This window comes from Tauraco erythrolophus, chromosome 17, assembly GCF_009769465.1.
Source record: "Tauraco erythrolophus isolate bTauEry1 chromosome 17, bTauEry1.pri, whole genome shotgun sequence".
NCBI classification, from domain to species: Eukaryota; Metazoa; Chordata; class Aves; order Musophagiformes; family Musophagidae; genus Tauraco; species Tauraco erythrolophus.
Genome location: NC_141481.1, coordinates 12,764,274 through 12,777,256, shown reverse-complemented (window position 1 = coordinate 12,777,256; position 12,983 = coordinate 12,764,274). Strand labels below are relative to the sequence as shown.

General features: G+C 45.9%; 1 protein-coding gene across 4 annotated transcripts in view; it reads left to right on the top strand.

Moving 5' to 3' along the window:
* The window catches only part of CACNA1H (calcium voltage-gated channel subunit alpha1 H), a 249,580-nt gene that overhangs the window by 180,558 nt on the left and 56,039 nt on the right, over positions 1 to 12,983 (top strand). The window lies entirely within an intron of this gene.

The window sequence follows — 12,983 nt, the reverse complement described above, 5'->3', positions numbered from 1 at the left end:
ATTTATAAATTTCTGGGTTGGAACATCTGTATTGCGCACACGCAGAAGTTGCAACGGGGCAGTGAGCTTGCGGGAGAGACTCATTCCCTCGTCTCCAGCAGCAATGGTGGTGGTGTGTTGCTCACCGCTGTCTGCCTGCTCTGATGCAGACAGTTATCAAAGACACACCTGAAAGATCAGGACCCCAAAGCCTTCCTTGCCGCTCGTAATAGCACATACTGCAGGCTGCTGGCAGATGCAGACTCTGGTTTTGTACCTTTTCATCTTTGCTTTTTGGTTTTGATCGTTGTGGATGGTTTTAATTGCCACTTTAGTCTGATGCTCGTGGCTAAGAAGAATGTATCAATAATTCACTTGCAAGAACAGCGTGGCAGCTCTAAAGTTCCCATCTGCCTGCTTTGGCTGCAGGCTAGAGCACCTTGGGCTGTTGGCAGCATTGTGTTCTCGGGGACAAAGATAAGATTGTAACTATTGTTTGGATTGCTTTAGGTGTGCTAGAGGGGAGGAAAGGTGGATTTTCTGTGAATTTATTCTCCTGGCTCCTAGAGATGCAGAACAGAGAGGAGTTGCTGCCTGTATTACAGATGTGGATTTGCAGATAATCATTTCCGTGCTGATGATGCTTTTGAATCTTAAGCTTTTCATCAATGTTTCTGGAAGCTGCAGAGAAACTATATCCAAACTGAGTCTGTACCAAGCACAATCCTGTCTTGGAGGACAAAAAGGCTGGAAGTTCCCCCAGCTGTGTGGTCCCCACAAGATGTCACTGAGGACAGACCTTCATCTGCTTATGAAAAAAGTGCTAAGATGTAGCTACCTGTCATAGCAGTAGCTTGGATCCTAAGAACCCAAGAGATCTTTTGGGTCCCGTGTCACAAAAATCACAGTAGATAGAGCTCAACTCACCTAGTCCATCCTCTTGCTCTAAGGCAGGATCAACTCTTCCTATATCAGGGTGGAAAGTGGTTTGATATCTTTTAAGACAACCCCAGAAGGTGAACATCCTTGGTTAATGAAAGTCTCTGCACATCCCAAAGGGAAGGCAATAAAGAGCTGCCTGTGCCCAGATGTCTGATACATGTTCAGGACCATGTGAGAAACTAGACAGTCTAGGGGTTAGGAAAAGAGCTTGGGAGTTCTGACATTTGGCATCTCATCATAGGCACTGAACCTTCCCTTGGTGACCCAAGAATGAAGGCTCCAGTAGGCAACATCCTGTTCTGTAAGATACACCACCGAATTTTCTCCTGACGTCCACCAGACATTTTTCTTTTCTTCTTCTACCCTAAGATTCTTGAACCTCTGTAGAAAAGCTCTCAATTTTTTTCATCATTCCTTCTTCCACTCAGCACTCAGAGGTCAATTACAGCAGATTGCTCAAATTTTTCTGAAGAATTATCCTCTCCTTGAACTTATTTCCCCATCAGGACACTTCAGCTTCCTCTCCTTGAGCTTAAAAGATGACTAAGTCAAGGTCTTTGTCAGATACAGACTAAACATATTCCCCATCTTGTTCTTCCCACCAGTAGTGCTCTATCATGTTTTCTTGATGTGCCTCATCTCCTAATACCAGTACGCAGCCCGCGAATCACAAACACGCGTTTTCCAAAAGGACTCTCCATAAAGGTCTATTAGCAGGGGATGAGTAATGGTTTGACAAAATAGATTTAAGTGGCCCCTTCTGAATCATCTTGGCAGTAATAGAGGGAGTGTGTCCATTTTTTGATTAAATATTTCCAGTGCCATTAGCTTGGGTGAAGTAAACAACTTTTATTGAGTTTGCCTGCTAATGACAACCCAAAGGCCTTTGATCTCTGCTATCAGAGAGCCAGCCTGTTGCTGGGATGTGGATAAAGATCATCTAATCATTGCTAAAGGTGCCTCTTGCAGTACCATCAAAGAGTTTGGAAACGGTTCTTGATTTTCTTGATGTTCATGCTCCTGCCATGTTTAACGGACACGGTCAGAGCTGCCTGTGATGGGCATCCTGTAAGCTCTGTGCACGGTCAGAAATGCGCAATTGTCATTTGGCTGCGAGATTTTAGCCAAGAAAATCAACAATTAGCCTTGATTTCTTGTGCAGACTCCTTAAGGCAGGGACTCTGTTCGGTTTTGTCCAAAAGGGCCCGTAGCATGTTTCCACGTTCTTTGTGTCTGTCATTTATAGCACATCTCACAATATTGTAGGCTTTTTCTTAGATTCTCCAACTCCTGAAATCTTGTGATTCAGTTTAGCTCTAAAAAGGAAAAAGTAGAGCCTAGCTCTTCTTTCCGGTTAATAGTATGGCATACAAGGCATTTTCAGCCTAAATGAAAAAAAAGGGAAAAGGAAATAAATCCATATGAATTATGCTTTCTTTTTTTTTAATGCATGCTTTGTGATTAGCCAGCAAAGCTGATTTCACACGTTAGGCTGATGATTTTTGACCATTTGTTGTTGACTTCAGCACAGAGAGTGGTCAAGAACAAAAACTTTTGCAATGGGCGAGAATTGTGGGAATATAGTTCCTTGTGAGAGTGTAATTTTTTTTATGGCGAGGGATAAACCAAATGTATTGGATGAGAGTCAATGCAGACCTTTCTAAGAGATGTCACGCCTCACAGATCTGCTGGTTCTTTGAAGGACTCCACCAGCATACGGATGGGAATGATTCAGTCTGTATAATTTCCTTGGATTTTCGCCAGAGGCGCTTAAAGGAGCGAAGCCGATGTGGGGTGGGATGGCAGTCTGCTCGTAGAGAGAAGCCTGCTTGTATTTAACATCTGCTTAAGAGAAGAGGAAAAGAGTACAAGTAACAGGTCCGCTTCTGAAACATTGGGAAGTTGCCAGAGGCATCTCCTGGTGCGCTGTGGGATAATTGCTGTCCTGCGTACTCCTGAACGATGCTCCGGTCACGGCATTGCTGAGAGTGAAGGGATGATCGTGGCTCCCCTTGGCGCCGAGCTCAGTCTGACCAGGGGCTGCCTCGCTTGCACCCAGCCCTGGAGGGGTGGTTAGTCATTCACTGTCCTCAGTTCAGGCATATTTCTGTTTTCCTTCTTTTTCAATGGAACTAATCAGTGTCCCAGTACTGACAGAGATGACCCGTTCACAGAGTCCGCGCTCGAGCATCTCTCCCCAGGTGAGCTATTAGAGGGCTCTTGGTGTATTGCTGGAGGCATTCATCCTTGGTTGTTATCTGGAGAGTCTCTTCCTCCTGTGGCTTCTTGCTTAATAACTAAACCTGAACACTTCTGGCCTTGTTTGGGCAGGTTATTTTATAGGGTTTGGGGGTTTTTTTTCATTTTAAGGCTTATTTCTTCAGCCATCTGTCAGACCCAGTGATCCTCCATCAAGATATAATCCAGCTGATTGGCTTACTTTTCAAGAATAGTAGCTTTAGTTTTGTATGCTACTGCTGATAGCATTTCAGATTGCCCAGGTCCTTTCCTCCTGAGGGTGGAGAAGACAGCAATTGATCTAATCCAGCTTGGCGTTTCTGCCACTTGAAATGAAATTGCGTTTTGCTGAATGAAACTGAGAAATGGGAAAGTAATACTGCAAATATGTTGTGCCGTGTGAGACCTTCTGTAGCTTCCTTAGAAAGCGTCCCAGGCAGGAGTTGATTATCCCAGAGAACGAACTCTCTGATCTGTAGCTCTTGTTGCAGGAGACAGGAACCTGGCAGCCGATGTTTCTTCTGTAGAAAACACTCCCAGCCAGGAGTCGATACCAAGTGAACTTGAAGGATTCACACAAAAATCCCAGAGAGTACATGACTTTGGTATATGGTCACTGCTGGATAACGTTAACTCTGATGGCTTTTTTTTTTTTTAATGCTGAAGTACATCATGCTTGCATGCAGCTTGCTCCGTTCCTCCACCGATGCCCTATTTGCAGCTCCAGAGAGGAGCAGCGTGTTTTGCATTTGGGTGGCCATCTGCAGTTGGGTAAGTAATTATCAGCAGTGACTTTCGTGCCACAGCGCAGAGAGGCAAAAGCAATTGCATAGAGCATTAGGAGCTCAAGTAGGTCAACTGAAAGGAGCAAAAATTACCATCAGCTATCTTCAATTAAACTGTTATCGCTCCACATGAAGGATCCCATTTAGAGGAAGGCATAAAACCTGAGAGGAGAGGTGACTGAGAGAATAAATTCTCCATTTTTAATTCCAAAGCCAGAGAGTGAACATTCATCAGTAGTCATGAGGAGGGGATCTCTCTCTCCTTCTGTTTCCAGCCTACTTTTAAGTAGAGTCCATTTGGAAATGGCTCAGCAAAACATCTTTTTTTCATCAGAAAGCACAAACTCATCGAAGTCACAGCTTTTAGTAGAGACATTAATGACAGTCAAACCCTTCCTGAGATGGGAGTTTGGTTCTGAGAGGTTGAGGTGTCTGGCTGTCAAACGCAGGGCAGAAGGCACCTCAGAATAGCAAACATCTTGGTGACCAGGGCAGTCTTCTAGGAGCTGGGACATCCTGGTTCAAGTCCCTGGTCCCTTTCCAAGGCCAGAGAGCATAAATAACTTCCAGCTGCGCTCATGTGCATGGGAAAGCACCATCCAAACCATTTTTCCTAGTAAGAGAAAAGTTATATCAGATGAAAGCAAGGTAGTTTGTGGTTTGAACCATAGTTTAGATTGACTAAACTGGTTTGAGGTCGATTTTAAGACAGTAAGAGCCCTATGTTGTAGTAAATAAACTACATTAAAACATTTTGCAAAGGAAATATTTTCAAATGCAGAAATTGAAAGGCCCACTTGCATTATTCTTCATATTTTTTTAAGGGCAGTGAATGCAGAGGAGGAAAGAATTAAATTGCTTGGGGGTTTTTTGTTTGGTTGTTTGTTTACTTACCTTAGAAATATCAGAATTATTCTGTTTGGTCTTTGACAAGCAAAAAAAGGGGAGAAAAAACAAAGGTCAAAATGCAGCTTTCACATTTGCTAGCAGTCACTTACGTTCCCTGACGGCTCTCTGCTTCAGCTGCGAGCTTCTGGCTCTTAAAACTCCCTCAAAGAGGACCTTTTCCCAAACTGCTTCCGAGGCGTTAGAACGGAGAGCTGTAAATGAAAACAAGCAGAGTGTGGGACAACCTTGTCTCTTCTGCATGTGATCGCTGCAGAGTTGAGTCCCTGTTTCCCTCCTTCACGCCTTTCTGGGCCAGAGGATGTTCGTGTTTATTATTCCAGTTTAGCCACACTACCCACTCACGTTTCATTGCATGTGAAACACGTTCCACGTTCCAGCCCAGCCAGGGCTGCCTTTTGACGGAGATGCTCCCGAAGCACAGGGGTCTAAACACTCTTGCTCTTACTCAGGCGTGAAATTCGCCTTCTGCCTGTCGTGCCTCGAGCTGCTCGTTTGCTGGGGCTTCAGGCACGCGGCGGCGTTTTCCGTAAGGCATTCCCCAGTGCTCAGCCTCCGCGCAGGCTGGGCGAAGGCTCGGGGAAAAGCACACAGACCCCTCTGACAGCATCATTTCTGCGTCCCGGTGTAAATCTGCAGTGATATTCGGGCTGTTCTTGTCCCCGAGGTGTAGAGCAGGGGCTGTTTGGTGGCAGCAGGACAGAGTTCCTCTGCTTGGGTGATAAATGCTTGCTGTGAGCAAGGGAAGAGACCAGTCCCCAGATGCCGGCACGTAGAGCGTCTGTTCTCATGCTGAATGGCTGATTACATTGTTTGGGACAGGATAAATAATTAATAGCCTGATGGGTGGGTGCTCAAGGTGACAGATTGGCCTGTACTCCCCATTAAGGGAGTGTAGGGACTTCAGCTTGGGCCTGTTTCGTGCCACGTCTACTTGCTGGGCTGACATCGGAGAGATCGGAGCTTGTGCTAAGGAGGCCAAGTGCTGCTGATGTCTTTGTGTCCTTTGGCCAAAATTTGCTCTGTAGCAAAATGCCTGTGATGTGACTGTTACTTATAGCTCCTGGTCCAAGAGCAGAACCCACCTGAGGAGACATGGGCTCCTCTTGACTTCAATTTGCTGTAGGAAAAGGATATGGGCAAGAAATAGGTGTTTGATAGAAGTTTTCAAAGGAGTGAGTGTGCAAGAAACACAGCTGAAGGTTTCAAATACAAAGTTTGAGCTTGTAAGAGTGCAGGGATTTGGGGATCACTCTGGATGCAGGTGAGCTGTGGTGCGTGGGGAGGAGGGGACCACTGGATGCCATAAGGACTGGGATAAACCAGCCACCTCTGAGGAGTGGAAAGAAAGGAGACAAACTGTGGGTTCGTGATCCCTGCACTTTCTCCATGGGCTAAACCCAGCCTCCAACAGTTCCATGCAATGTTTTATCCAACCCTTCAGCCTGTATTCAGAAGGCACACACAGGTCCAGGGTTGCAGACTGACGCTCACCGCCTGGTGCAGTGGGAGTCTGCCTGTAATATTAGTATTATACGCACATTCTGTGCATGTTCTAGTTTTTTTAGAAAAAGTTAGAGAAATATTTTGTAATTTTGAGCTCTCTTTAGCAATTTCATTGATTCGTTCCTCTCCTGTGGTGCCAGTGCTTCAAACTCATTTAAGCTATTTTCCACAATTTTTCAACAATATTTCGTATTAAAAAAGTCTAATCCCTCCCAAACCATCGCTTTAATCTGTCCCAGAAAACTGGCTTTCATCTCGCGATTGCTTTCACAGCGGCACGTAAACCCTACAAATGTAATATGGAGCCCAGTAATCCACCAGTTAAACAGATTAGTTATGTAGGAGGCTGTATGGCTCAGTGAGTAAAGCAAGCAGGCTTTAATCTCCCTCCGTAGAGGAAAAGCCAGCTCAGGTACAGCTGCGTGCTCTGCAGTCGATGTGCACTGGAGATGCGCAGGACTTCCTTCCACCGATGGACCCTGGAGGGTGGCTGGTCTTGGTTCTCCTCTCGGATGAGTGAGCACAGATGTCCAGCACGAGACGAAAAGGTGAAACACGAGGCTGAGCTGCCGGAAGGCACCGTCTCCCCGCTCCGCTGTGAGAGGTGGAGCATTGCCTTGCGGTTGGTATCCCTTTGCGTAGCTTTTTCGGACTTATTGTCGCCTTTTTGCAGCTGGTGACATCGTGACTGAGGCTGTGGGTGTCCTGGTGTCACCTCTGTATCTGTGCAGCATGCAGAGGCGCCACTTGGAAAAGCCTTCATAGATTCATAGATTTCTAGGTTGGAAAAGACCTTAGAGATCATCGAGTCCAACCATCCCTAATCCCCATTAAACCATATCCTCAAGTAGATCATCCACCCGAATGGAAAAATGGAATTTTTTCAATGGAAAAGTAGAAATTCCCGAGTTCCCATCCTGACCCTGCCTGTGGCTCACTGTGTGAAGTGGATCTTAAAATCCCCGTAATGAGGTTTCCTTTCGACAGGGTGGAGGAGAGCCTTCGCACCGCATCCCCGTAGCTTAGGCAGAGCCACAGCTGACACCACAGCCTGGCCTCTGGAAGGCAGGAGGTTGTATTTGGAAGGAGGAGCAGGCTGTGCACAAGTGCCAGAGGAGAATAAGTCCTTGAAGCTAGACCTATTCCTTCTGGGTGTTGCTTTGGGCATCGCTGTTACTGGATCTCTGCTAGGAAGTATCACAGCAGTCCCTCCTGTTAGTCCTTGGGCACAGCTCACAAGTGCCTTTGCAACCTGTGAATGTGCTGAAAAGTGAAGTTGCTTAGTGCTGGGTGGGTTATCCAGTATGGCACTGGTTGCTATGGTTTGGGTTTATCAATCTGAAAAGTTGTGTGGTTTGGATTTTTCCCTCCCTCTTCCACCTCATTGTAATTGGCCTGAATGCCTTTTCCCGGGCTCCCTGCCTCTCTCATGCGTTCCCTTTGGTTTTTAATTCTGTGAAATGAGGATGATGCCAGAGACTGCAGACAGGTGAAAACTGTTGCAATGGAGTAACTGGTAATTGGAAAATTACGGTCTCTCAAAAATGGGGTGAGGAGGGAAAATACGGAGTGTCCGGAAGCAAAGCGCAAATTGACAGTTCATTATGTCTCCTCTTGCTGGTCGGAGTCTCTGCAGACTGAACTTAAAAATATAAAGCAGAAAAGCCAACATAAACAAGTGCTCAAAATCCCATTGACAGCTTTAGGCCCAGGACTAGAGAAAAACCACCACCAAGTGCAAAGGATGTTTATGAGACTAAATGTTCTGGATTTGTTTACCACTCCTCTGCGTCTCTGCCAGCCTCAGCTCTCCCTGTTCAGGAGGAGCTGAACGGCTGCTTTGGGCTTGGGAGGGATTTCTGAAGCACAACCACATATTTTGCTCTGGAAACTTAATTCCCTGTTCGTTCAGCAGGAGGGACCAGGTGTCTTAACAGCCCTTTTCTCTACTGTGATGCAGGAATGATTACTTCTACTTAGCATCAGAGCAAAAAGGTGCCCCAGCTGAGGCACGGTGCCATCCTGCTGGTGCTTGAACCTAAGCTGTGTAAGATAGGTGGTTGTAGATGCAGCGATGAAAAGAGACAAGGCAGAAGACGGGCAAGAGGGAAAAGAGAGGCACAAAGGGACAGTGAATCCCTTGAAGAACTGCAGTAATTCAGTTGCATGAAGAGAATCTACAGCTGCGAAGTCCTACTCCTGTTCTGCATCCTCTGCTTGTAGGACCCATCAATAATTTGACCATTATGGGTTTCTCTTTTATTGAATTTCTCCCGATTCCAGGAAGGCTCTGGGGTTGTGCTGACTCTTGCTGAAACCAAAAGTATCAGATTCTCAGAAAGAGACTAGTCTTCCGAGGTTTTCAGACCCGAACTATTTAGAAAAGGATTTTTTTATCTGTTTATCTGAACTCAGAATGAACTGCTGAAACATTTGAGGTTTGTCCCTAATAAAAACATGGTTTTGAATCGCTGAAATTATTCCGCAGCATAAATATGGCCTTCAAAGTGAGCAGAGGTGGTTGTGCTTTCCTGGGACATGTTTTGCCTGGAGTCAAGGCTAGCTGTTACTTTAAACTCATATTCAAAGATGCTGAAATCTTACAAATTGATCCCATACGGTTTCTGCCCTTGTCTTGAATGGTGGGAAAGTTATTTTTGCAGCCAAAGTACAAGGATTCATTTGAACCTGAAATCTATAAAATTTGTACTCAGATCTGAAGCTTTTTTTGAACGTTGCTTGGGACCTGGCAGTGTGACTTGTGGGTTGAACCACTCTCTGTGCTCGTTTTTGCTGTCTCCAGCGTGGCAGCTCCCATTCCAGTCTCCAGGTCTGGCGCTGTGGACCCTTGTACCAGTGGTACAGCATTGCCCACCATCTCCCACATTGCACCCATGGCAGGGATTCCTGGGGTTTCATGGCCTCGTACAATCCCACCTCATTGCCGTTTGGCCTGTCCTGTCGGTGAAAACTTCAGTCAATGTGAAGGTCAATCACCACAGCACCAAAAGATGTGGAGATATCCAAAGCTGACAAGGAGTCATGCTCTCACTGTTGTTTGAAAAAGGAAGTTTTCAACTGATGCAGTTTGGTGGGCAAGTAGTTGCCCCTGTCAGAATTGTTAAGGTTTACAAAGTATTTGACAAAAAACAAAAAACATCATTTTAGAGCTACTCTGTTTGAAGTGCATCATTTCGATGCCAACCTTTGTTTGTTAACCATTCTTTGCTAGAAAGAAAGTTGTGTTTCGTGACACAACCACATCTCAAGCAAAAAGCCTGAAATTTCCTTTTCTGAGAAGGTCAAAACAAGACATTGCAGCAATTTTAAAGCTTTGTTGCAACTTCATTTTCTTCCAGCCAGGAAGTTTGACAAAAATAATCCTTGCCATGAAAAGTTTTGTTTTCAGCAAATCAACGTTTTGTTTTTCGCAGAGAAAAACACTCCTGGAAAAATGCCTGCTCTGGGGTTGGCTTCAATTTGAATAAAACAACAGTGTCTCCTAGTGGCTGACTCCAGGGGAATGGCCAAATCCATCTTGGCTTTCAAATGTCTCTTCCTTGACCCTCCTCTAGATCTTTGCTCATCAGGGAGTGAGAGAAGTGGGAAATGAATTGTGCTTTAAGCAGCAAACCGTTTCATAAGCCATAAAAATATCTACGGCAGGCTGTTTTCCAGGGTCCAGTTGGTGTTGAACGAAGGTAATTACATTTGAAGGCTGTATCACTGGATGCTTGGCTCATCTGCTGGTCAGCTTCCACTCTAATAATACAAAAGCTCAGATCAGCAGCTTAGCCAGCATGCAGGGCTATCCATCCTTGTCTTTGTCCAGTGGGTCCTGCCTCCATGTCACTGCAGGATTGCTCTCCAAACATCTCACGTCACAGCTGTCCTTGTCATTGGATTAGTTCTGCCTCACCCCAAAGACCATCGCCAAAGGATGATGAAGATCTCTTGTCTGAAGCACGATTGGCTTTGCATTGTCAGCCTGCTGTCCGTCAACCTTGCCCAGGTGTCATGTCCCCTCCCGTCGACTTGATCTGCTGGATCAGCTCTTCATCACAGCTATTGATGATCTCATCTGGGCCACCTCCTTGTTGTCTTTCCCTCTTCCTCATCCTCTCTCTCCCCTCCCCTGAGAAATCACTGCGGCTTTTCTCCTGCACTCTCTGAGCTCGTATATGAAGCAAAAGTCACAGCGCTGGAGAGTTGGCAGTAAAGGCACCAAATTGTCCAAGCAAATTGGCAAATCAATTCAAGAAATGATATCAGCAGATTAACTGGCTGCAATTCCATGTGTTCAGCAGGCCACAGAAAAATCTAGGGGTTGGCTTAGAAAACATGGGATTTTGGAGAATAACAACATGCAAATCCTTTTTATTTGCCTGAGAGTGTTTTTAAGTTTGTTCAGCTTAGGCTTTCCAGGCTGGACACTGACTTTTTTGGTAATGACTCCTGAGATTGTCTTGTCGTATTCACTTAACTCCAGGATTAGGGATTTTGAAACGGTCACCAGCTATCCCAATTTTCCTGACAAAATTGTGACTCTTGGCAGCACAGCTGGTAGCAGCAAGGTGAACTTGGGAACTCTGAATTGAAGTTTTACTGCAGCGGATGAGACTGCTGCTGTATTGCAGACTGCAAGGCACTGGAGGTCGCAATGGGTGGGTTCTCTTTGTTTCCCAGCAGAAAGTCCTACAGAACAACCCTGTCCCTTCAAACTGCCCAAGCTGCAGCTTCCTTGCTGATGGTCGTGCCATTGATTTCCCAGCCTCAACACACTAACAAGCGATCCTTGGCCTGCCATGAACACCCTGTCCCAAAGCCCTCAGTCTGCTGCCTGGAGGGACGCAAGAATTTAGCAAGTTATTTCTCTTCTTGTTAAGAATACCCTTGTATAACCCCAGCTGAGGGAAGACTGAACGTGCCAGGCGTGTGCTGCTCCTGACAAATAGCTCGAGGATACTATGTGAGCGTGGTGGCCGTGTCCTGTCACCACTGTGGCTTACAGCAGGGCAGGCGCCTGGGAGCCCGCAGGGCTATTTCAGGCTCAGGCTCTGTTGGGGAGCTGGTTAGATGCCATCCTACAGCAGCCTTTTTCTTCAGCTCTGTTTTCATTGCACAGGGAAGACCTCTGCCCAGGTTGTCTTGGCATCGTCAGGGCAGGGAATAGCATGGATGAGTGCTGATGGATGGATGTTAGGGAGGGACTCGCCATCCCTGCAGCGAGGAACGTGGTGATGGTGCTGTTCAGGTGCACTGTGCAGCCTTCTGGGCCACCCCTTGCTAAAGAATTGAAAATTGCACAGTCCTTCCCCTGGTGTCCCTTAGCAATTAGAGTATATGGATTATGATCATGAGGACTGAGGCCCCTGGTGTTCTTTCTCCTGCATAAACGGTTGAGCAAAAGACAGTCTCTTGCATAAAGTAATTCAGCCTGTGAATGATGGTTCATTAGCAGCCCACAGACTGTCTGCCTGTAGAAGGGCATGTGTGGGCTCTTCCTGCATTCGAGTTAACTCTTTCACCCTCTCCTTCAATTGCCAGGGATTCGGTTTGCGGAGCGTGGAGTCATATGTGGCTGTGTCACAGTATTACAGCAGTCTTCTCCCTTCGGAGCCTCAGATAATGCAACGACATCCCCAACAAACTGCCAACTTTTAACATAGTGTCTAGTGATGGATGGAGAAGAAAGGAAGCTATTATCAGTCAGGAGATGAGTCAGATATGAAAATAACACCTTTTTCTAGACAATATTATTACACTGAGGAAATGAAAAAGGCTCATTTTCTTTTGCAAAGGAGCAGGCCTTGAGCGTTAGAAATGCGCATTGCAGAACCTGGTGCTGTTTGAGGGAGTAGCTCCTTAGGTGAACGAACCCCATCCCACCTTTTGCATCTGTCCCTGCTGTGCCACTTTTGGGAGCCTGAGTGCTGGGCAGGTTTTGCTGGCTTCCCAGGAAAGGAACATTTAAGGCTCTGTCTGAAAAGGAAGACTGTAGCCCAAGGTATTTTGGTGCTGGTGATAGAGGAGAGGAATGGAAAAATCAGTTCTTGGATTTAAGCTGCATATGGTCTTGCACACTGAGAGAAACCCACACTGATCCTGAAGGAAATCCTGACACTCAGGGCCATGCTGCTGCCCTTTTAACAAAACCTGCTGTACGTTACTAACCAGGACTTCGGAGGGAAAAATCATCTTGAGTTTTTAGGGGACAATTTCAAAAGGGAGATAAATATCTCAAGGGAGGTAAAACTATTGATCCTACTGACTTTCACTGGTATTTGTTTTCCTAATTCTCTTAAGAGATGTCTGCAAGAAAAGTGCTTTGTTTGTATATGAGCAGAGCTATGCTGTATTGACAGTGGTCCTGCTTTGGATACAGCAACATCCATAAAGCTCTGCTGGGGTGAGCGCAATAATAACAGCCTGGCCAATGCAAGTCCAAATAGAAACCTTACAAGCCATACTAGCCATTTACCTGGATGATCCTATCTTGCAACGGTGAACAAGCCCTGTCCTTTGCATAGCTTTAGGTTTTTGGGCACAGTTGTTCCATAACTGCTTCAGAAATGATCTGGGATTCTGTGTTTCCAGTAAGACTCACAGAGACTGTCCATGAGGCTG